This window comes from Ochotona curzoniae, unplaced genomic scaffold, assembly GCF_017591425.1.
Source record: "Ochotona curzoniae isolate NIBS_2020 unplaced genomic scaffold, NIBS_Ocur_1.0 contig_883, whole genome shotgun sequence".
Taxonomy (NCBI): Eukaryota; Metazoa; Chordata; class Mammalia; order Lagomorpha; family Ochotonidae; genus Ochotona; species Ochotona curzoniae.
In genome coordinates, this window is record NW_024466599.1 from 19,452,438 (window position 1) to 19,478,158 (window position 25,721).

Sequence of the window (25,721 nt, forward strand, 5' to 3'; positions counted from 1 at the left end):
TGTTGTGTTTTGCTTATGAGGAGGATTCCTTCTTTCTGTGCCCTAGAATTTTTAAAAAAGCTTTATTTTATTTCAAAGTCAGACACACAGAGAGGAGGAAAGACAGAGAGGAAGATCTTCTGTCCGATGATTCACTCCCCAAGTGAGTGCAACAGCTGGAACTGAGCCGATCCGAAGCCAGGAGCCAGGATTCAGGAGCCAGGAACTTTGTCTAGGTCTCCCACGCAGGTGCATGGCCCCAAGGCTTCGGTCCGTCCCAACTCCTTTCCCAGGCCACAAGGAGGGAGGTGGATGGGAAGTGGAACTGCCGGGATTAGAACCTGTGCCCTAAAATTTTGAAGGCAATTTAATGAGCCTTTTGTAGTATCTTTCATTGTAAAATTTTTGTTTTATGGTAACATTAATGTATGTATGACCTGGTCAGAACTCTGTCAGGTCCTTATAGCTGGTGTTCTAGAGTTATAGAAGTGACATTAAATATGAGTTGTTTTGTAGCATGAAGTTGTTTACTTAGTTAGTAGAATGGCATCTTGTTCCCGTATCTCTGCTTTTATCTAACAGTCATTTCATTTCCAAGTAACACTGAAATGACAAAAGTGTCTTCATCTTCAGAGATGAAAAGTTCAATGTCCTGTTGGTTTTTCAGAGTTCACTAGTCCCCTTTCCCCTAGGCAGGGGTGTGGTTTCACTTTTCTGAGAGCGTCTGTAGTGATCTCTTGTACCAAATGAAACAGTACAAGCTTGGGAGTCAGTCAGCAGTTCTTTGTCCAGTGAACTGCTGACTCCCGGTTACAACTCCTAATGTGTCTTGATATGGTACTTGGCTTTTCTTATTCAGCATTAAGTGATATGCAGGCAGTGCTATTTGTTTGTACTGTTCCTGCATCATTTGTTCTTTACATTTGAAGTTGATTTAGTGATCAAAACTCAAAAAACTCATTTAACATAAAACACTAAGAATGCCTTTTTAACCTTTGCATTTGAACACTGTGGTGTGTAGAAGAGTTACGGCTAGTGGGAAGGCAGAAAATTCCAGCTGTGGAAAAAGAGGTGATGGGCAAAGTAGTTCTCTGAGAACCCATTTCCTGCAGTGACTAGCATGATACCTAGGAAGGTGGGGAATTACAGTCGGAAACGCATGAGCTATGATCTAAAAGCCCAAGTTTGTTTCTTGCTTAGTTGAAGGCAGTGTATGTTGTGCTCAATCTTTGAGAAGCTTTTTAAATCTCTAAAAAAGAGAAAATAATAGTGTTTATCCTGAATGGTTGTGGGTGGTGTAAGTTAAGATGTAATGTGTCTCACCCTGTAGAAAGAAGCTTCTTTAAGCAGATTTTATGTGAAATGCGGCTAGCCTAGGTCTGACTGCTTTGGACATCAATTCTTGAGTTCAAGGTTCAAGGAAAGACCAACCAATCCGGGTAAATTTGGAAATGTGAGATGGGGTATGGAGGAAACTGAGTGGCCTTCATTTGGTGGTTTGCTATGCAAATGGCCTGAACAGCCTGGAGAGGAGTTGGCAATTCTGTGCTGTTTCTCCCCTCTGGGTGGCAGGGGCCCAAGTGTTTGGGCAAATTTCCATGGCTTTCCCAAAACTTTTAACAGGGAGTTGGATCTGAAACACAAAAGCAGCTGGGCTTAAATTGGCACTTACATATGGAATGCCAGCATCACAAGTAGTGGCTTAACTCACTAAGCTACAATGCCAGCTCTAAACCAGGAAAATCGCTATGACCATAGCTGATGGGATTTTTTCATTTGGAAAAAATAGCAATATTTGGGCAATTACTAACTCCATGTTTTGATTTGAGAATTATACATTTTACTGTACAGTTATATAGAAATGGGTTTCTTATTTAAATCGCAGCTTTCTTTCTTTCCTTTTATTCCTCTTTTATTTTTTGATTTTGAGATAAATTCAAATTTACAATAGCAATGTAAAAATAGTAGAAATACAGGCCTGGCATGGTGGCCCAACAGCTAAGGTCCTCACCTTCAACGAGCCGGGATCCTCTATGGACGCTTGTTCTAATCCCAGCAGCTCCGCTTCCCATACAACTCCCTGCTTGTGGCCTGGGAGAGCAGTTGACGATGGCCCAAAGCCTTGGGTTCCTGCACCTGCGTGGGATACCTGGAGGAAGTTCCTGGCTCCTGGCTGAGGATAGCCACAACTCCAGCCACTGCAATCACTTGGGGAATGAATCATCGGACAGAAGATCTTCCTGTCTGTCTCTCTTCCTCTCTGTTTATCTGACTTTGCAATAAAAATAAAATAAACCTATAAACATAGTAGAAATACTTTTTAAACCCTTTGTGATCAAGTTGGAATAATTTTTTTAGTTTTAAACATTTTAATGTACATTTCTTACAAAATCAGTCTCATAAATAATTATGATGTAGTAATGAAAATCAGAAACTAACATTGATGCATGACTGTTTTCCAGTTCTAAGAACTCACTGAAATTTCCCTGATGTCCCAGTAACAAGACTTCAGTTGATAATCATGTATAAAATGTGGTTATATGCTGGGCCTGGGCGCTAACGTCCTCGCCTTGGAGGTGCTGGAATCCTATATGGGTGCCGGTTTGTGTCCTGGCTGCTTCACTTCCCATCCAGCTCCCTGCTTGTGGCCTGAGAAAGCAGTAGAGGGCTGCTCAAGGCCTTGGGACCCTGCAACCGTGTGAGAGACCTGAAAGAAGCTCCTGGCTCCTGGCTTCTGATGAACCAGTGGACAGAGGGTCTTTTTTCTCCTTCTCCGTGTAAGTCTGCCTTTCCAATAAGAAGTAAATTTTGTTGTGTCTCCTAAAATCATTATTCTCCTTCATTTTGTCATTGACGTCTCCAGTATTTTTGAAGATTATGGGCCAGTTAGTCTATAAAATCTCTCTGAGTTTGCTCTTGTCTCATGTTTAATCGTGATCAATTTCCACTTCATATCCATAGCAGGAATATGATAGAAATGCTGTCTGTTTACTGCCTGCTTTCTCAAGCGTGCACCAGACCTGTTTGACTTAGTATTGCTTCATGTTTACATTGACTTGTTCTGGGTGACGTCTGTCAGATTCTTTCCTGTGATTTTATTTTTTCTTTCCTACTCTGTCGTTAGTAAGCAGTTTCTGTAAAGGTACTTTGGAGCATCACAAATGTCTCATTTTTGCATTAAACTTATTCAGTTTATTAGGCTTAATGCTTCCTATTTATCCAATAGACTGTTCTCAGTCATTGTCATTATTTTGGTGCTCAATATTCTGCACCTATCTGTATATGTTGAATAACCATGTTTATTCGGATATTTTCAGTTCCAGTACAAAATTCTGGGCACAATCTATTTCTCTTTTTATGTATGTTCATAATTTCCTTCAATAAAAATCAAATTGTTATAACATGTAAGTTACATATAAAATATGTGTCATACCTGTCTCCAGTAGCTAACCTGTCTTTGCATTGTTGCTGCTGCCTCCTGTCTCGTATGCGCCCCTTCTCCCTATGCTTGGGCTCAGATTCTGCCCCATATGCCTTTCTATGTAGTATCCTATCACTGTGCAGGGCCCTGTAGAACTCCTTCCCTTTGCATATGCAGCCTAGGCTAATTTTTTTTTAAGATTAAAAAAAAATTTTGGAAAGGCAGATATGCAGAGAGAAGGAGAGACAGAAAGATCTTCCATCTGCTGGCTCACTCCTCAAGGGCCACAATGGCTAGAGCTGAGCTGATCTGAATCTAGGAGTCAGAAGCTTTTTCTGAGTCTCCCACGTGGCTGTAGGGCCCCAAGGCAAGGAAATCCTCTTCTTCTTTCCCAGTCCACAAGCAAGGAGATGGATAGAAAGTGAAACAGCCGAGACATGAACTGGCACCCATATGGGATCCTGGTGCTTACAAGGGGAGAGTTAGGCAATTGAGTCGTCATGCCGGGTCCTTCAGTCAAGTCTTGCAAAACTTTTTGGATACTGCCCAGTGATCTTACTGTGGCATTGCCCATGTTGCAATCCCTTTTTAGGTTCTTCTTTAGATAAAATACTTAGCCAAATTGCATGAAGGTTGGTGATGGTCTGGCGCATAAACTTATCCAATTTCCCCAGAATGCTGTTTGACAGTATACGTAAGCATCTTCCTTTGAACTTTTCTCTATTTTTTCCGTTCCCTTATACTTTTTATCCCCTCTTCTCACTTGCTTTGCTTTCAACCAGCATCATTCCCTCTAGTGACTCTTAGTCTCTCTTTAGCACCCTCCTTTGTCCTGCCACAGATGCACCTATCTTATAACCCACTTTTATTACAGACAGTTTACTTTTTGCATTAATCCATTTTTGTTACTGTAATGACATACCTGAATCAGCCTACTTTATAACAAAAAGAAGTTTTTTTAGCTCACACTTTGGGGGCTGGAAATTCAAATCAGATGGCCTCATTCATTTGCCTTCTCAAAGTTAGTGCATGGCTGGAGTGTGTGCAAGAGGAAGAGTGGACATTGAAAACAGTAATCCTGAGAGGGACGTGGGTTGGGTTCACTCTTTAAACCACTTGCGCCTATGGAAGCTCGAGTACCCTGAGAGTGATCTTAATGTCCTATGAGGACAGCTCCTATGGCATCCTAAGGACCTCTAGAAGGTTCCTCCACCTCTGAACAGTTCCATTCCATTTCCTACCTTTGCTACCAAAGCACGATTCTTAGGGAGCAAATCACCTCCAAACCATGATGGTTGTTTTTCCTGGACAACTATGCAAGTTTTGAGGGATTAGACCCCTACACCTACTGTTTGTTGCACAACATGTAGTATGGCATTAATACATGTTGGTAGAACAAATCCTATATTACTGTATCTTGAAGCCAGCTTTAATGCTGCATTGAGTAGAGTAGGAGAGTCAAAACAGTTGAAGACAGAATAAAAGAACAAGAACTCACTGCTTAGGGTGCTAGGTTACATAGGTGATGATGAGCTAGCTTGGTTTATTTAGGGGTAAACAGGCACCTCAGTTGTTTTATTGAGGCTTTGGGAAGTTTTTAGTTTTGTTTGCTCTTGATTGTTTTCTGGCGTAGTGATGTTTGCTAACATAGTCTGTGAAGCCTGCTTTAAAATGCTACTCATGTATTTTTGTATACTTACCATCATCTGTTTCAGTGCTAGACCTAAGAAATCCAGCCTAAGGTTTTAATCTGGTCTTTTATCTTACTTTTCATTCCTATTTGGTATCAACTTTTTTCAGTAAGTTGAATCCACATTCCAGTAAGAATTAGAAATGTTAAGCTGTTAATAGTTTCCTTGGAGAATTGCTACTTGCTAAGATGCTTCCATACTTTTTCATCATTTATGCATCGTGAAATGTCACCATTTCTTTTCATAAACACAGAACTGCAAATGTTCGTCAATCGATCTAAAATCTGCTATTAATTTAGAAATTAAAAAAAGATTCTTCACTAACCTAAACCAATGATAAAGTCTAACTGAATTTGTAGTCCTTCTAAATCTAGCAGTAGCACTTCTATATTTAGTAAAGTTCTAACAAAGCCACCTACTCAATAGTTATACTAAGTCCAACATTTATAGTTTTTGATTTATGGAGCTATTAATACAATGCATTTTTCCTCATATGAATATTTCTAGTCTTTGTAACTTGATGTAAAGACACTTTTGATCTTCTCTTCCTCTTTGGGATCTTGTGTTTCCTTTTTGATTCATACAGGCCTCATTTAGTAAATGACAAAGAATTTTCAAAGCAAATTTGGATATGGCAGGATGCTGAAGCTAACACAAAGCATTACTGTGGGAATAAGTTGTCCCTGTCCCGCGTTTTGGTTCTAGCCTTATGAGCGACTAAATTAGCCCTTCATATTGAATAGATCAAGTCCATTGTCTCAGTTTCTCTGTGAAAAATCATGCATGTTGGAAACAGTGGTTACAAACTTTACTTTATAATATGCTAGAAACCTAGTGAAATCTTCCTGCCAGTACCCATTACTATAAAAAAACACTCCAGTCAAGGGAGGGTCAAGGTCCTAGAGGGTATCCTTGGGGATTTCCCTGGGCTTCTCTCTTTCTTCCTCTGTTAAAAAAAAAAAAGAAATACTTATCCTTATTATTTTGTTATCTTTCTTATTTGAAAGGTGGGGACAGAGACAAGAGGCTACTTTCCATCTGCCAGTTCATTCTCCAGATGCCCTCAACAGCTTGGGCTTGGCCAGACTGAGGTTGGAAGCCAGGAACCTAATTCATGTCTCCCACATGGGGGGCAGGGGCCCAACTACTTGAGCCATCACCCACTGACTCTCTAGTTGAACACTGAGAGGCAATTGGAACGGGAAGTGGTGATAGGTCTTCAACACAGGCATGCTATATGGGATGCAAGCATTCTAAGTGATGTTTTAGTTTCTGCACCAAATGATCAGCTATGTACCACTCTGAAAACATGTACTCTCAAGGTGTGCTTTCTTGCTAGACAGCTAGACCAGAATCCTGAGATCCTCTTTACTTTTAACATCTTCTGACTTTCTTTATCCCTCATTCTTGTGAAAACCAATGACATAGCTTCACTGCTGACACCAGTCTCATTAATGCACCCTTCTCTGCCTAGCTGCTTCCTCCAACTCCTGCACAACTGGTATGGATGCGAGTAGTAAGAAGAGTATTTCAGGATTTTTTTTTCCAGTTTTACTATGTTTCTTCTTCTATTTTATCTGGTTTTGGAATATGCTACGGATGCTCTCTTTACCGTTTATATGTGCTTATTCTTATTGATGTGAAAACATTACTACCCTTCTCATCACTAGCTGGGTAGTCCCCTAACAAATCTCACCCGGGGTGACCTCAGACTTGACTCATGAGCATGACAGCAATACTGCTTTCCAAGGCCACAGCAGAGACCTGGAAGGGAAGTGGGGCAGCCAGGATACAAACTGGTACCCATGCAAGGTGAGACCTTTAGCCACTAGGCTACTGCACTAGGCCCTAAAATTATTTTTTTAGATTCTTCTATATTATGCTTATCACAGTCTATTGCCTGTGGTTGGTAAATAATCAGTATTATTTAAGAGTCAAATTTGAAGAAATCAGAGTATGATTATAGATGACTGTGTGCCTCAGTATTGATGCAAATATTCTGTTTTTTCTTTTATCAGACTTTGCTTTATATCTTAGTCAAACCAATGGTTAAGAATGTTGCGCTATTGTAATTTTTTTTCCGAAAGAATGAATGAGATAGCAAACAGTTTTTCTTGCTGTTCTGTACTTCTTGGTTTTACCATTCTGTTGCATGTATGAACGTGAATTTTCTTCTTATTCTAGGACATATGCCGAATCGGAGAGTGGGGAGGAAAATGTCCAAACTTACACCCACTGATTTAGTTTGGAAAGGCTAATGGAGAAGGCAGTTAGACTAAGTGGCAAGGGGCTGACTGGCTGACAGAAAGCAGTGTGCGGACCTGCTGCAGTTAGGGTAAACTAACCAGGGTAGTGAAAAAATAAAATTAGAAGGAGCTCTAAAGGCAGGTTGCTGTATAGAAGTGCAGCAGTCAGCTTTTCGTTATAATGAAATGCTTACGGCATGGTAACTGTATAGAGAAGGGAGGCCTTTTCTGGGCTCCTGGTCATGAAGCTACAGGGATGAAGGGCCTTATGTGGTAAGCTCCTTGCTGGCAGCTTGAGGTGGCCATAATGCCATTTGGCAAGAGATAGTGTTTGTATCTGTCGATACTGCCTGCCTATCTGTCTGTCTCTGATTCTCCCACTTCCCTCTCTCCTTATAAAGCCACTAGGAGTTAATCATGGGGTCTGCACCCTATGTACTTACTTGCCTTATTTTAAATACCCCTTAAAGACTGCACACTTTACCCCCACAATTGGATTAAATTTCCATCCTTTTAGTACCGTTAATTTATTACATTATGATTTAAACTCCTGCATGAATTCAGGACCAAATTGTAGTCTAGTCATAGCAATGAGGGAGGGTTTTTGAGGCTGGAGAAAGGTACAGTACTTATCTGCTTCTCACAACTCATTTTCTGTTTTTAAAGGTTCATTTATTTTTATTGGAAAGGCAGATATACAAAGAAGCAGAGACAGAAAGATCTTCTATTTGCTGGTTCATTCCCCAAGTGGCCACAGTGGCTGGAGCTGATCTGATCTGATCTGAAGTCAGGAGCTTCTTCTGTGTGTCCCATGTCGGTGCAGGGTCCCAAAGCTTTGGGCCATCTTCAACTGCTTTCCTAGGCCACAAGCAAGGAGGTGGAAGGGAAGTGGAGCAGCTGGGACATAACCCAGCATCCATATGAGATACTGGCACATGCAAGGCGAGGACTTTAGCCACAAGGCCACCACACTGGGTCCCACAGCTCATTTTCAGCACAGGACCTTTTTCTGTAGCTAGTTCCAGAAGGATATGGCCCAAGTCTATCTCTGTTTTTGGAGCAATTCCCTTTGGGCTCTGCAAGTGAGATCAATATGCAAAATCCAAAGATCACTAATGCCTTAGAGGGGAGAACCTCTAGTTGCTTCCAGTTTTGTTTTAAAACACATGCCCGGATGGCTTGTGTTAATAAAAGTATGGTGACAAAACTGGGAAAGAATCAATTTCCTAGTTGCTATGGATACCGGATAGCATGAGTTAAGTGACCTACTGGGGAGGTGGGCTGGTGCAAAGGTTTTATGAGCTTTGGGGGTGCTTTTCCCTTCTGTCCTTACCTACAGAATTGCCATAGAAAATTCACTAAGCTCCAGAATCCAGACAACCTGGCAAGGAGAGAGTAGGTCCTGTCCTCACCAGCAGGAAAGTGTGGCAATATGAAGGATATCAGACCAAGAGTCTGGAAGGAATAGAAGTGACACTGCATTTGTTGAACATCTTTGCCTGACACTTCCACACCCTTTTACAAAAGCTGAGCAAGTCTGTTGCTTCCCGTTGTTGTCTTGGTGGTACAGGTAGGCTCTTGTCTGTGATACCAAAAGGAATTCAAACCCGGAACACTTGTAAGGTCCTTGGAGGACTAAGATCTGTGAAGCGAAAAGTGCACATGCAGGAGGGAGCGAGGGCATGCTAAAGAGTGAATTGAGTGTCATGAGGTTTGAGGTGGTCCTTTTTAAATCATTTTATGGGAATAGGAAAATGGAACATCCTTTAGGAGTGGTGATTTTGGTAGAACTCCTTACCAGGAGCTTCCTGGCTGTCCCTTTTCTGGCTTGTTAGGAAGTCTAAAAGGTGTCATGGTATCAAGTACGTGGTGGGAGGGGGAATGTCTGTCATGATAGTTTTATTACAATGTTATACGATGAATATGGCAATGCCATTGCTGGCAGTTGTATTGTTCTTTTCTGATTGGTGCTGTCTGTTGGTGGTAGTTTGTGGTAGTAGTAGTTTGTTGTGCCCAGCAACTGAGTGAAGCTTTGGAGGCTGTCCTGGGAGAGACATTGTCTTGGACTTTTTATGTGATCCTTGACTGTTTCCTCACCTATTTGGCCATAGCTTCCATATTTGTCAAATCATAAGGGAAAAACAAACATTAATCATCCCTTTGAAAATATCTTTTTTTCTATAGTGAAAAGATTACCATATTTGGACAGTGCTTAAGTTGCATAAGAAACTTGCAAAACCTTTTCTGAATTCAAATAAAATGCTGCTATAGATTGCCTGCCTTTGGTATTGACACTCTTACATCTTTTTGCTCAGTGGATGAGGAGCAGCCAATTGTACAGTGTGTTCTCAAACCTTGAATAGGTTAGAGTGCTGTTTCATTTCTACCACAATGAGTGGCAACAAGTCCTGAACATGGCCCAGCTGTAGCCAGCACTGGGTGCTGCAGGCAGATTGCTCTAGCAGAGCTTTCTTCTGGTATGTCTGGAAGCCTGCAGCACAGCACTTTTTTTTTTTTGTCTTAAGGATCCCTTCTAGATTGTGATTAGGGTCCAGCGTTTCATAGTCTGGGAAGCTACTCAAATAACCCAGGGATAAAAGCCCTGTGCAGCACATGATTCTGTAGATGTTGATTTGCCCTGGTATCATCTATATTCGGCAGTTTAATAATTTACAAGAGAGAATGTTGGTCATAAGAGAAGGAAAACCACTTCAAACCAACTTAGGCATATGGGGCAGCTTATGTGTTTTCTAAAGCCAGAAGAAGGCTGAGTAGCCAAACCACAGTGGATGGAGCTAAGGGGAGCTCAGTGGCTGAATGCTGGCAAGGCTGGCCTCTTTCCTCCCCAGTGTTCTCTGTGGTTGGCTTTATTTTCCTCTCCTGCAGCCTGTCCTGCATGCTTGGGAAGCATGGGTTCTGCTTCTGTGGAGAGACTGGCTGGCCTACAGGTAGTCTTCATGCTTGGAAAACGGACGAGCTCTTCCCACAGATTAGGAACAGGCAGCTTTTTCAACCTGTGTGAGGATGGGCTGAAGGTGAGGTCTGCAAGAAACAAGAACTTCATGATAGAGGAGAGGAAGTTAGGCAAGGAACATCAAATACATCCAGCTGCCACTTCAAATCTGTGTCTTTCTGTCCCTCACAAAGAATAAATAACTTTGGTAAAAACCTTAGATAACTTTTTTTTTCAGTTATGCATACGTTTTTAAGGATGTAGCAAATGGTGTTCATAGCTGTTTGATATGTATGTAAATTAAAACTCCCTATTGTCTTAACTTATTTCATTGGGTTCTTGGGTAAAAGCATGCATAGAGTTTGTATCACTTGATGTGTATGCACTCAGAACTGTCTAGAGATGTAATCTAATATAATTTTTTAAATAATTGCAAAAATTGCTGCTTTAAATAGGTCCACAAGAGGCTTATCAGACTTATTAGAAAACAGTTGTTTTTAAAAAACTTTTTTTTTTTTTATTGGAAAGGCGGGTCTACAAAAAAAAAAGAGAGATAAAGAGAAAGATCTTTCTTCTGCTGGTTCATTCCCCAAAGTGGCCGCCAACAGCTGAAACTGTGTTGAATCAAAGCCAGGAGCTTTTTCCAGGTCTCCCACGTGGGTTTAGGATCCTAAGGCTTTGGGCATCCTTCACTGCTTTCCCAGGTCAAAAGCCAGGAGATGGATGGGAAGTGGAGCCAGTGGGACATGCATTAGCACCCATGTGGTATGCTCACACATGGAAGGAAATAGCCAATTGAGCCATTATGCTGGCACTACTACACAGTTCCTAAGGCAGAAGAAGCAGCTCCATGTCCCAGATTCTTTCTGCAAAAATTTTGGCCAAGAATACCTCTTAATTCTACTTCCCACAAAAATTTTGAAATACCCTCACATGTGACATATGACTGTCTGTTAATGACCAAGTGAATATGTCCCAACCAATCCATGTATTAAATGTTAATACATTTTTAGCAAAACTGCTTGAATGAGTAGAGAGGTTGGTAGAGCAAGGAACTTTGCTTGCTGGCAGTGGGCACCCCGACTGCACTTGGAGCCTCTCCCTCACCCAGGCTTCCCCGCTGGGAGAGGCTCTCAGAGAAGAGGTTCCATTTCCCACACCTTTCAGAGTAGTGCTGTGATTATGCAGCGAAAGTTGGCGTTCCTCCGGGTTGTGTCTGTTAGGTATAATAACTGATGGGATAATATTTGACCAACAAAATCTTGATCATCAGTATTTTAAAAGAGCCAGAATTTTTTTCTCCCAAAGTTTGTTTGTACAGCATGTGTTTCAATTTAGTTTTATAAACAGCAGCTATAACCAACATAATAAGGCTAAGTACAGCTTCACAAGCAGATTCCTGAATAAATGAAAGCTGTGAAATGGTCTTTGTTTGAAAATAAGCAAGATACAAATCTTTTTTAAAAAAAAACCTGACCCTGTACTGCATCTTGACATCTCATCATAATGAACTCAGGACATCAGTTTTGGAAGATGGGCAGGTGGCGACAGCTCTGTCCTGGTGTCCTGGGCTCACCCTGTGAAGAGGTGGCTATTTCAAGAACACTGCTGTTATCCTTTCTTGACCTGACAATCAGCACTTCTTCTCACTGAGTATAGTGAGTTAATCATAGAATGTGCCCAACCGTGCATTATTGAGGGAAGGTTGATATTATGGCCTTGGAACTCTGCAATCCTCATCAATGTCCTCATAGAAACCCTCCTCCTTCCCTGAGGGAGTCTGTGTAGAGATGTCAAATGATTTGGCATGGTGAACTCTTGTAGCCTTTTAGTATTTCTTCAAGCATTCAGATTTTTTGCTCAGTAGTTTCTGAAAGTGAATTTTAACACGCAGTGTATACTTTTCAGTCTTGTTTGAGTACCCATCGTGCGATCTGGTACAGGAGGATGGTGTATTCTGTGTAAAAAGAGAATAAAAAAATTATTTGCTCATGGTCTTTTGGAACATAAAGGATTTAGACACTAATTGGAGAACAAGTGAAATGTGTAGTAAATATCTGACTTCTTTGTGGTATGTGCTTCTCCAAGTGTTTTGAGTGTTTATGCTGAGTTTCTTCGGAACCTGCATTAGTTGGGGATTGTGGCATCATATAGAGTCCAAACTCTGAGTCAACCTGCAAGGGTTCAAAAGTTATCTTACTGATTTAATCTCTTTGAGCATCAGTTTCTTCATCTGCCAAGTGAGAGCAATAGTACTTCTTAACTTTATGAGGTTATGAAGATGATATGAGATAATTCGTATAAAGCCTAAAGCAAAGCAACCGTACTCTGCAAAAATGTTAGTTGTTATTGCAGGGCATAATAAGAAGGGGGAGATAGATCTGTACGCTGCCATCAGAAGGTTGCAGTCTATGTGGATTAGCAGATCTATACTGTTCCAACAACAGTGGGATCTCATGAGGCAATGCGGTCGTAGTCACTGAAGAAGGACATAGATCAGGTGACAGTCCAAAAGGACCCGGAACAGGCAAGTGAATGTACTGTGAACCAGGATGAAAGAAATCAAAGCCTCATTAGCTAAGGAAAGGTAAGAACTTTCTGATAAGGGGCATGCCCAAGTGTTAGGCAAGATCTTTAAAATATATGGGGAGTAATCCAGTTTTGTCAGCATTAGGCCTGGAAAATGTTTATACTCCCTTTTCCATTTGGATAAATTGAATCAGAAGTAAGTCTTGTAAATGTTGCCTTCACAAGGGGTACCAGAATAACACAAGAATTCAACATATGATAGACTGTAGCATGACTGTGTTACGGTGTTACAGAACCCTACAGCATAGAAAAGTTAGGGTCACACCCAATGCTAAAGGGCCAGCCACAGGAGACCTTTATGCTCTTCCTCATCTACTTGGCTCAACTTGACTCCTTTATTTTTGGATTGTTTTTGCTGAGTATGGTGCTTTCCCTGACTCTTGCACATTTCCTAGCACTTTCATGAAAAGGAAATGATCTAATTTCTGAAAGAATCAGTGTCATTATAGGACAGATAAAAGTTAGTAGTAAGAACAAGGTCTTCTCTACAATATTTTCCTTGTTCTCAAACATTTCTTCTGCTTAGCTTCAATTCCATTCATACTATATTCATTGTCAGTTAATTCCGGTTGACTCCAAATTCAAATTTTGATTTTGGCTACTTATATTGATAGTCCATCATGTGAGTCAAAAGGATTTTTTAAAAAAGATTTACTTACTTTTATTGGAAAGTCGGATGTACAGAGAGAATACAGAGAGAGAAAGATCTTTTGTCTGCTGATTTCACTCCCCAAGTGACTACAACAGCCAGAACTGAGCCAATCTGAAGCCAGGAGCCAGGAGCTTCTTCCAGGTCTTCCATGTGGGTGTAGGGTCCCAAAGCCTTGGTCCATCTTTAACTGCTTTTTCAGGTCACATGCAGAGAGCTGGATGGGAAATAGGGTTGCTGGTGCAAGAACTGGCACCCATTTGGGACCCCTCCCAGCACATTCAAGGTGCTACCGCTCCAGGCTCAGGCCTTTAAAAAAAAAAAAAAACTACATTTATCCTAAGTGGTGGAGGACCATGGCTCGTTTTTCATGTGCTTATTTTTTTTAAAGATTTATTTTTATTATTATTTTTTTATTGGAAAGGCGGATATACAGAGAGGAGAGACAGAGAGGAAGATCTTCCGTCCAATTCACTCCCCAAGTGAGTGCAACAGCCGATACTATGCCAATCCGAAGCCAGGAGCCTCTTCCGGGTCTCCCACGCGGGTTCAGGGCCCCAAAGCTTTGGGCTGTCCTCTGCTGCTTTCCCGGGCCACAGGCAGGGAGCTGGAAGGGAAGCAGGGCTGCCGGGATAGAACCGGCGCCCATATGGGATCCCGGGCATGCAAGGCGAGGACCTTAACCACTTGCACCACCGCGCCGGGCCCCATGTACTTATTTTTGACCCCTTTTAAAAAGTCTCATTGTCCCTCCTTATCTGCTCTGCCTGCTTTAGGTTTTCCTCATAATGTTTGTAGCATACTACATCTTTTACTTTTTGGTAAATATATCATAATCTCTGCCACCTTGAAAAAAACTTGATTTGAAATATCTAAATTTATGTAATTTGATTGTGATGGATCTGTGTTATTGGAGAACTGGAACCTGTAGGAAATAACCTCAGTATATTTTAAAGTGAGATTCTGTATGGGAAGTTTTAAGTTTGTATACAGCTGGTCAAAAACTGATAGTTTTCGCAAAATGAAGTGCTTTCTCAAACCTAGTTTTGGATAACTGTGGGAGTCATTTAATACCAAGTCAAGCTTAGTACCATTTTATTTTTATTTATTATTTTTTTTGTGTATTTAAAAGGCAGAGACAGACCCAAATATTCAAGTCTGTTGGTTCATTCTCTAGCAGCAATCACCAGGGTTGGGCCTGGCTGAAGTAAAAACCTGAAAGTTTTTCACAAGGATAGTAGGAACCCAAGTATCAACCCAAGTATCCGAGCCTTATCCCCTGCTTCCCTGGGTGGGCATTAACAGGAAGCTGGATTGAATGCAGGGTTGGGACTTGATCCAGATGTAGGCTGCTGCTGTTTTTCTAAGGTTTTTAATATTCATTTGAAAGGCAGAGTGTCAGTAAACACAGAGAATGAAAGAATTTCCAACCTCTGATGCATTTCTCAAATGTCTACAACAGCTGAGGTTGGGCCAGTAAGGATCCTGGAACGCCATTCCGATTGCCCACGTGAGTGGCAAGGACTCAAACACTTGGACCTTCTTCTGCTACCTTAATAGATGCATTAGCAGGGAGCTGGATCCAAGCGAGGATCAGATTCAGACTGGTGCTCTGATATGGGATAGTAATGCAAGTAGCTGCTTAACCTAGTGTACCACAATGCTGGTTCCTCAATACTATTTTAAATGTAATTTGAAATGACATTTGGCTTTTAATATTCTACATAATAGCTGCCTTACAATCATTTATGGCAACAGATTGGCTTTGCTAGTAACATTTATAGCTTTGCTGTAAATCTTTCTGAATTGAGAAATGCACTTTTTTTTACGGTCTCCCTACATGATCTTATAGTTCATAATGTTTATGGTTTAACTAACATTTATCAGCAATTAGTTAATTAGTAGTGCATGCCTTTCTGACTATACTGATACTGATGTCTTCAATATATAGTAGTTTGTTTAATGGCTGTTATCTTTTCTTGGAATAATTAGCATATCAAAAGAGTACAGAGAAATGATAAATCGTACTTGTGCTTACTTTTATTTTTAAGACTAGTTGTTTTCTTCTATATCGTTTTGATATTTGCAAAGAACTTCAGTTGAGTATAGTTACATAAGTGAATCAGTGATACAACCAGAAATGATGGTTCTTGATTCACAGATGTGTCTTTTCTTGGGTGATATATGGATCTGTTTTTGTTTTTCAAACCTTATTATTTGAAAGGCAGAGAGAGTGAAAAAGAGAGAAAGACAGAGAGAGAGATGGATCCTCTCTGTACCCCAAATGGGCTGCAAAGGCTGCAACTGGGCCTCTCATTAGGTCACAGGGACCTTACCAGCTGGGCTGTCTTCTGCTGCTTTCCTAGGCACATTAGCAGGGAGTTGGTTTGGAGATGGAGCAGCAGAAGTTAAGCTGGCACTCTGATACGGGCTGTCAGCACCTGAAGTGGAGGCCTTGGCTTGCTGTGCTGCAGCACTGGCTACATGGATCAGATTTGAGGTTTCCTTAATGGAATATTCAATAATGGACTTAAAAACTAAAGAAATAGATATTTAAATTTCTATTTAATTGTATCAGTTTTATACCATGAATCCTGAAACCCAGATATTTCTAAATTTTAAACTGTAAAATATCTTACTTATTTACTCATTCTTTTAGTCATTCCTGCATTAATTCAGGGTTTTTCTTCTTTTTTCCTGCCAATATGCTATGAATCTGTCATGTTCCAGATACTGTGCGTGCAAAAATTAGCAGAAGAATCTCCCCACCTGTAAGAGAATCACTTGTAGTGGAACTGGGATACCCCCTTCCCATTTTGTCAAGTGCCAGGCCAGATCCACTGTTAACTCTCAGTAAAACATCGGGCCGCTGTTGCCTCACAATATGTATGTCAGTGCCTGACCCACTTTTATAAGAGCAAAAGGCAGTATTCTTCTGGAGTTTTAGCAAATTTGGCATCTTCCCCCCTATTTTAGCTTGCTGCTACTTCAAATAGAGCAGATAGAAAGCCCTGAAAATGTATAGTTGTACTGTTTAAAAAGTCCCCTACTATGCTATAACGATCCCCTGTTTTCCAAATGCTGCCATTAGTGGTTACAATAATCATCTGTAATGTTAGCTTCTAAGAACCATGGTACAAGAGCTTCTTTTCTAATTTCCCAGATGGGAGGGAACACATGTACTAGCCTGTTAGAGCTACAGAAACGGGAGAACACTGCACGGATTTATATTTTTGGAACTTTTTGGATTTATTTAAGCACTTGAAATTAAACTCAGGTGTCCATTAAGAATCAAATAACAATTCGTGTGTTGTTGAAAACTCATGTGTTACTCTAAGAATAAAAGATTAACAGTTGTTCCTAAAGCAAACTTCTGGAAATAACTAGGTTTGAATATGAATCTGAATATAAACTAATGTTTTATGTACTGTTTGCAGGATGTCAGATGATAAATGGGACTTATATTAATTAGAGTCATTCCATTGATTTGGAGGATTGGCCTTAATCATTTCTACTCTTTCCTAGAGAAGAAGTGAAATGAAAAGTTAAAAAATAGGAAAAGAAAAATTAGTCATGAGTATATGGGGTAAAGTTACTAATTAGAAAGCATTTCATTGGCCTGTAACTATTTGCAGTGTATTTTTTGGCAAATCTTTGTGGTTTGTGTTCATAACCTCCATTTGACCTTTTACAAGGAGACTCAGTGGTTGGGCAAGTATGTGAAAGACAATGTTATTTTGTCCTTGTTAAGGTAATCAGTCTGTCAAGAAACTACTTCTACAGTGAGATTATAAAATGAATTTGTCTCTGTATTTATGTACATGGTTATGTAACTTTAGTTTCAGATGTTTTATGGGTTCTATAGTATATATAACTAGTTTATGTTTGTTGAGAACCATGAGTGTTTTTTAATTTTCTATCATTTTTATGCAGTTCTTTGTGGCTAAATGGGCCCAACTGGAAACTATAATGCTAAGGGAAATGAGTGAATCCCAAAAGGCTAGATACTGCATGTTTGCCTTGATTTAACCTGTAATTTTTGTTTGGTTGGTTGTTATTTTTTTGAACGTGTCATTGATACTGTCTCAACCCAGATGTTTTGAAGAATTGAACTTGCATTATTTTTAACATATTGTTTACTCAATACTATGTCAATTAATTCCATAATGTTGTATATTGATGATGAGGTTTTGTTGGGGCTTTTAACTGACCAGAACTTTACTCTGTTAGCTCTACCTTCAGACCAGAGAAGGTCTCCCCAAGAGGCCACTGAACTTATCTGGACAATAAGACGCTGGACTTTATGCTAGGTATATGCTTGCAATGAAGGAATCTCAACTGAACTTGAACTGTGGTTATGCAGCAAGGTGGAGGAATCCACTATGGGGGGGGGGAAATCCCCAGTGCCTATAAATGTGTATCACATAATACAATGTTAATAACAATAAAAAAAGAAAAAAAATTTCTATCATTTTTAAAAGATTTATTTATTTTTATTGGGAAAGCAGATTTACAGAGAGACGGAGTTCTATGAACAGACTTGCTGTTCACTGGTTCACTCAAGTGGCTACGACTGACCAAGTTGATCTGAAACCAGGAGGCAAGAGCTTCCTCCAGGTCTCCCAAATGGGTGCAGGGTCCCAAGGCTTTGGACCATGTTCTACTGCTTTCCCAGACCACAAGCAGGGAGCTGGATGGGAAGTGGAGCAGCTGCGAAGGAACCAGCACCCATATGGGATCTTGGCACATATAAGGCGAGGATTTTAGCCACTGAGCCTTCGTGCTGGGCCCAAAATTTTCCTTCATTTTGCAAAAATAAAATTGCAAAGCTGAATATCATTTCTAAATCAGCAAATGGTAGGTTAAGTCAGGTTCCCAAGTGTTCTCTTGTCTTAAGATTGCTGTATTTCTGGGCCCGGCACTGTGGCCTAGCGGTTAAAGTCCTTGCCTTGAACGCCCTGGGATTCCATATCGGCACTGGTTCTAATCCTCTCTGTCTCTCCTCCTCTCTGTATATCTGACTTTGCAATAAAAATAAATAGATCCTTTAAAAAAAGATTACTGTATTTCTAAAGAACTTAATGTATTGGGCCTGTGTGGTAGTCTAGTGGCTAAAGTCTTCACCTTGCATAAGGAGGGATCCCAAATGGGTGCCAGTTCTTGCCCCAATGGCTGCATATCCCATCCAGCTCCCTGTTTATTGCCTAGGAAAGCAGTCAAAGATGGCCCAAAGCTTTACGACCCTGCACCCACATGAGAGACCTGGAAGAAGCTCTGGGCTCCTGGCTTCAATTGGCTCAGCTCTGGCTGTTGTAGTCACTTGTGGAGTGAATCAGCAGATGAAAGATCTTCCTCTCTCTGTGTATTCTCTCTGTATATCTGACTTTCCAATAAAAAATAAATAAATCTTTTACTTTTTTTAAAAAAAGAACTTCATGTATTATTGTGTGCTGAAGCAAAGATTTAGCACTGAAGTTTCCAGATATCATTGATGAGATATGATTGATGGCTGCAACTTTTATATAATGGGTTCCTGAAAAAAATCACTGGATTTAGGCAAAAAAAAGGTTCAGAATTGATGTTTCTTTGGAAAAAAAAGTAAAACAAAGCTTTCAATCTCCATACCCCAACAAAGAAAAAGAAACATGGATTTATCAGGCCCAGTGCAGTAGCTTAGTGGATAAAGTCCTTGCCTTGAACGTGCCAGGATCCCATATGAGTGCCGATTCAAAACCCGAAGGCTCTGCTTCCCATCCAGCTCCCTGCTTGTGGCCTGGACCACAGCAGCCACGAGGGAGACCTGGAAGAGGCTCTAGGCTCCTGGCTTCAGATTGGCACAGCTCTGGCTGTTGCAGTCCCTTGTGGAGTGAATCATCGGATGGAAGATCTTCCTCTGTGTCTCTCCTCCTCTCAGTATATCTGCCTTTCCAATAAAAATAAAATTAAAGAAAAAATATGCACTTGTCACTGCTCTTAGTTAACATTGAATAGTTTCAGTATGCCAGGTCCTTTTATCCATCCAGGCACACACTACTCTATACTCCAGTGTGGCATAAACAGAAAACCCAAACTGTATTTCTTATGTCATGTAACCTAAAAATGTATTCCAGAACTATTTTGTGTGAAAAAATAAAATGTATAATGAGGTTAGGTGAAAAACTAGAGAAACAGTTATATAAACTCAGAATTATTGACTGGATTTAACTGAACATTTAAGTTTTCTACAAAAGAGTATCTGTAGTAGAAAGTCAAAGGCTGGAATACACGACAAAATTTATAACACAGGTAATAGTAAAGGGTTAACAAATCTAATAAAGCCAGCAAGAACCAAGAACCTTAGAGCAAAGTGGGTAATGGGTTGGATCAGGAAATTTAAAAAGAAATGATTAATGACCAATAATCAAGGGAAAACTTGTCTAGTCAATATGGGTCACAGTTTCTAGCTACCAGATTGTCAACCTCATTGAAAAAAAGAGTGATAACAACCAATATTAACCAGTTACTCTGGGTGAGAAAGCAGCAGCTCCTACTGATAAGAATGCATGTGACCAAATGTGACTAACTTCACAGATGTCAGCAAAACAATCTGTTAAATTCTATCAAAATGTAAAATGCTAATCACCTTAGCCCAGCAAGCTCAGTTTTAGTTTTTTCTTTCTTTTTTTATTTTATTAAGAAATAAAAGAAAACAAGAAGAAAGGCATATGTGCATGCAAATACCAAAAAAACCCATAAAAACAAAACAGGCATAAAGGAAGTAGGAGTCCCGGGGCTAGCATTGTGGTGTAGCAGGCTAAAGTTGCCACCTGCAATGCTGGCATCCTACATTGATTGTCTGCTAATAAACTGGGAAAAGCAGAGGAAGATGGCCACCTACATGGGAGACCTAAGTAGAACTCCTGGCTTCTCCTGGTCCATTGCTCGCTATTGGTGGCCATCAAAGTGTATCAGTTCTCTCTGTCCCTCTCTTTAACTCTGACTTTCAAAATAGAAAAATAAAGCTTTTAAACAAACAAACAAACAAACAGAAAAGGTTCTTTGTGGAGCCAGAGCCACCAGTGGCTTCACTTTCTTCCGTGAGCTGTTGGGTCTGAGGACTCTTGCTGGGGCTGTCAGAGCACGCCTGAGATTGTGCACATGTTTTGATTCCAAAGGCCAGTGAGAAAGGAGTGGAGAGAAAGGCCCCAGCTAGGGTAGTGTGCCCATGGGCCATACTTGGCTTCTCCTGCACACACTTGTGTCCCAGGTGATTGGTGAGGTGAGGTCCAAGATGTGTATGCATGCTGAAGGACAGGGCCTGGGAACCCGTTTATGATCTTGGGTTCCTATGGGTGGGCAGAGCTTCAGGCCAACACACCACCCAACCAGAAGACTGGGCTTGGGATGACCTGACTGGGGAATCCATTTGTTCCCAGACACATGGATTGCTCAGGGAAGGGGGTACGGGGATGTGAAGGAGGGAGGACTACTGAGGGAGAATGTTATAGGTAAAGAATGACTTCTGCGGGATTTCTACCGACAAGGCCACTGTACTTGCCGGTAAGCAAGGGGGCTGAGAGTTTGGAGGGAGGAAGCTGGAGGACCTTTCTGTGTCACTGATGTATCCGCGCAAATGGGAGATATGAGTTGGGCTAATTAGCATTACCACTGCCAACCACCACATACCAGTACAAACAAAAGCTAGGGCTGTGACCTAGCTGGCAGGACTAGATTATAGTACCAACCAGTAAGTGTTGGAACATGGGATGAGTCAAGTTAGGCTGGGCCATGACACCAGCCAGCATGCGAGAGAACTGGGTCTTGGAGCAGATTCTGTGGGGAATGTGTGGGCCCAACCCTGTGCAACTGCAATTACTGCTGCGCTCAAGAGCTAGAGGTAGTGACAGGCTGAGCTAGGTATGACCATGGTACAGTCCGATACTCATGAATATTGAGGCTGGGAATAGGCCGAGCTGGTCCAGGCTGTAGCACCCATAGGCACACCCAAGAATAGGACGTGGGCAGGCAGGGCCACAACATCTACCAGCTCATATAGAGGCTGCAACAAGAGGGAGCAGACTATGCAGGGTAAGGGCAAAACACCTGCCAGGACATGCAAGATCTGGGTTTTGGAATGGGACCTGGTGGGGGATCTTTGGAAACTTCCCTTGTGGGCCGTAGCTCCCACTGGTGAGCATGTGATTCAGACATGGGAGTTGGTCAGCCCATTCAAGTTAGCTTAGCCCATCGGCAAGTATGGGGGTTGGTTCTGGAGGGGTGGACCAGACAGGGCTGGGCCAACCTTAGTTCGCTGGCATATGCAGAAGCTAGGCTGGAGTACAGGTTATGCTGAGCTAGGCTGACACACTTCACAGGTTTGCATGAAAGCCAGGGATGGGAGCAAACTGGTCAGGGCTAGGCTGTAGCACTCACCAGCAAGAATTGGGACTAAGAGTGGGTGGGCACAGGTCAGGTTAGCATCGAGTAGCAAAGGCCAAGATGTGGGATAGGTTGTGCTGAGCAGGATCAGAGCAACCATTGGCATGTACAACATCTATGGCTGAGAACAACCTGACTGGGGAGGTAAGGGGATACCCTGGCTGAGTTGTGGTTCCTGTTGTTGAGCTCAAGAGTTAGAATGGGTGCAACAGTCTAGGCTGGACATGACCGCAGTGTCCCTTGGCATGGGTGTGGACTGAGTCTGGGGTGGACCAGACTGGGCTACACTCCAGCACCTACTGGTGCTCATGGGAGTCAGTTAGGTTGTGGGACAGGCTTAGCTAGGTCTCAGTACCTACTGAACCATGTGAGAGCTATGTCTGCGTGGACCAGGTGTGGCTTGGCTGTAGCACCCAACAGTAAGAACCAGAATGGGTGTGGGCCGGTTGGGCAAAGCCACTATTCCTGCCAGGACAGGAGTTAGACTAAATCACTCTGGTCCAAGGACCCACAGTTGTGCACAAAATCTGCCACTGGAAGGAGACCTGACAACAAGAAACTTGGGGAAGCAAGTTGCTCTCCCTGCAGGTGAGTGCATGGCCAAGTCTGGAGGCTGGCTGGGCTATGCTAGGCTGTAGCACCCTCTGCCATGAGCTGGAACTGGGAGCAGACTGGGCAGGGCCAGGCTACAGCATCCACCACCAAATATCAAGGTGAGGCAGACCATGCCAGACTGGACCACAGCACCCACCAGCACACATGTGAGACCTGGGTGCGGGGTATGCAACTATGATAGAGATGTTTCAGGGGGTCCCCTACTGGGCCACTGCTCCCACTGGGAAGTGTGAGAACTTGGATCAGGTACAGACCAGGATGGGCAGGGCTACAATACTTGTTGGCCTGCATGTTAACAGGGTTAAGGGGAGAACCAGACAGGATTAACTGACTGTACTCACTGGTACGAGTGTAGGCCAGAATAAGAGCAGGCTGCTTGGGCATTGCCCAGCATCAGCGGGCAATGCTGGGGCTGAGGGCAAATCCCATCAAGTTAGACTGTAGAATCACCTAGAGAGTGCAAGATCCAGAATAGGGAGTGGGTCCAGTAGGGAAACTGGGGACCTCTCTGATGGGTTGCAACTCCCACTGGTGAGCATAAGAACCAGGGCTGGGTATGGGCCTGCATAGACACAGCCAGCATGAGTATGGGCTGAATAGTGGGGTTGTTTAGGATGAGCTAGGCTTCAATACCCATTGGTGTGTATGAAAGCTAATGGGACAAACTAGACAAGTATGCTACACATACTGGTAAGCACAGGAACCAGGGCTGGGGGCAGGCCAATAGGGAGTTATTGAGGGTCACTATGACTAGGCTGCAGCTCCCGCTGGTGTATGTGAGGGCCAACTGTGTGGTGGGTAGGATTGGGCTGGGGTGCAGCATCCATTGGTTTATGTAAGAGATGGCACTGGAGCAGAACTGACCCAGCAATTGCACCTGTCAGTGTATGCATCGGTTGATGTCAGAGACAGAAAAAGCCAGACTCTACTGGCAAGCACATTCAATTCAGGACTGGGGTCACTTCAAACGGGATTTCTTTGGGCAACCCCCCAATTGAACCACTGGATTCAGGACTCAAACCATGGGAAGAGTGGCAGCACCTGTGGTCTGACACTGTGGAGTGCCTGTGTCTGAAAGGGGCCTCTCCAGTTACTGAATATGGTGCAGTGGACAGCATACCTAGATGCACATGGAAGATTTGGCAGTCCATTGGAGCCTACAGAGGACATCTGGTACCATAGCAGAGGAGGGAGGGCAGAACAAATTGGTCAACTATCCCAGCACTGACAGCAAATATCTGGGCGAATGGAGACTCTAAGGTGAACTATGTCTGGCATTGGACCTTGGAAGGATTTACTCATCCTTGGATCAGTGAGACTAACAGTATTTCAGAACTATTGAAACTACTCATGCAGAACCTTTGGAGCATGCTCTACATCAGGGACCCTGGGATGACATTGGGTGGCCATTCTCCATTATTGGGTACTGAGATGGTTGGGAGGCTAGGTGTGGCTTCTCCTCTTGACTTCCTCCACACCCCAGATATAGGAAGAAGATTTGGAAACAATTGTCTCATCTGCTTTTCCCTGGTCCTTGGCCCTTCCCACCCTAATCAACTGTGTAAATATCATCAAAAATAAAATAAAAACAGAAATAGACCTCCCACTACTAAAGGACATATATACACATTCACATAAAAATATTTATTGCAGCACTGTGAAGTAGATAAGAATTGCAAACTACTACAATATTTGTTGCTAGGGAAATGATTTAGTCAAAATAAATTCATGCCATGGAATATTATGTGACTCTTTATAAAGCATTTTGTGGAGTGATATGTATGATATGATCCCATTAGGCAAAATAAAACAGTAAGTTAAAGTACCTATTTAGATGCAAGCTTGTATCCCTGCATGCTTGTGTGTTTGTAAGCATGGCCAGAGCTGTTTGAATTTACATACACCACCAACCTTGGTTACCTCAAAAAGCGGAAGGTAAAGTGGAGGTGGGAGAATTTCCTCTTTATAAACTTATGTACACACATACACATTATGTAGTTTGGCCTGTTTAAACAAGCCCGAATTTTGTAATGTAAAACAGAACAATTAAAAAATCAATATTGAAGAGTCAAAGTGAAAGGAAGGGGAAATGGCCAAAGAAAGAGGATATCTGGTAAATGTGGTTTCTTAGAATCAAGGAAAAGGAGTTTCTAGAGATGGGAGATTGTCTTCATCACATTTAGACATCATGTAAGAAAAGGACAAAGATGGGTCTGCCATGTTTTCTAGGATATCTGAGTAGGAGCAGTCTTGAAGAAGGAGCACTGTGAGTAGGCTGTTTGTATGGAGCTGGAGGGACGTATAGGAGGGAAGGTGACGGAGAGAAAGCATAGAGAACTCGGAGAGGAGAGAGATGAGCCAGATCCCAGAGACTAAGCAGAGTCCAGCAATATTCTTGTCTTTCCTTTTAGCATTTTGGCTGTTTAGGATGAAAGACTAGTGTGACTGTGAATGTCATACCACCACATCTTACAGAGCAAGGAGACTGAGGTTGTTAGAGCTAAGCAAGGTAAGCATGGTGGCCAGCTTCCTGGGGTGCAAGAAAAGAAGGAGAGGGAGTAGGTTGAGTCAAGATAAAGGACTTCTTAACTGAACTTCCCAGTGCTCAGAGGTTGGTGAATTCTGAAGTCCATGTTGGAAGCCTAGTGAGCACACTTGAAGATGTAGAAACTGATCCAGAAGTATAGGTCAGGCCTTACCAGTCCTTGTGAATGATGTGCAAGTCTATTAACTGTTTTCAAATTTCATATTTTACTTGAAACTACTACCAACCAAAAATAAGTTATTAATCCTTACTAAATTTGATCCTTACAAATTAAGATCAATATGCTACTAGATCTATGCTAGTTAAGTATTTTCTTCAGATGTCTGGCAGACACTTGAAGCTTGGCAATAATGGTAAAGTATGTTTATGCAGTTCTAAGTTCCACAATCTTGATTTAGGATACTTCATCAATGTGTCATTAGTGCTAACTGAATTTGGCTATCATATTAAATCGTTGCTATTCCTGAGCTTAAAGAAATCTGTTGATTTGTTTATGTATGTGAGAGAGAGAGAGAGAAGAGGAGAAAGGAGTGAGAGTATGTATATTCCTATCTCCTGGTTCATTCTCTGAATCCCTACAGTGACTGGAACTGGGCTAGCCTGAAGACAGGAGCC

At 41.9% G+C, this 25,721-nt stretch overlaps 1 protein-coding gene across 3 annotated transcripts in view; it reads left to right on the forward strand.

Annotated features, from left to right (window-relative positions):
- The window catches only part of BABAM2 (BRISC and BRCA1 A complex member 2), a 449,694-nt gene that overhangs the window by 234,465 nt on the left and 189,508 nt on the right, over positions 1-25,721 (forward strand). The gene's annotated exons all lie outside the window — the stretch shown is intronic.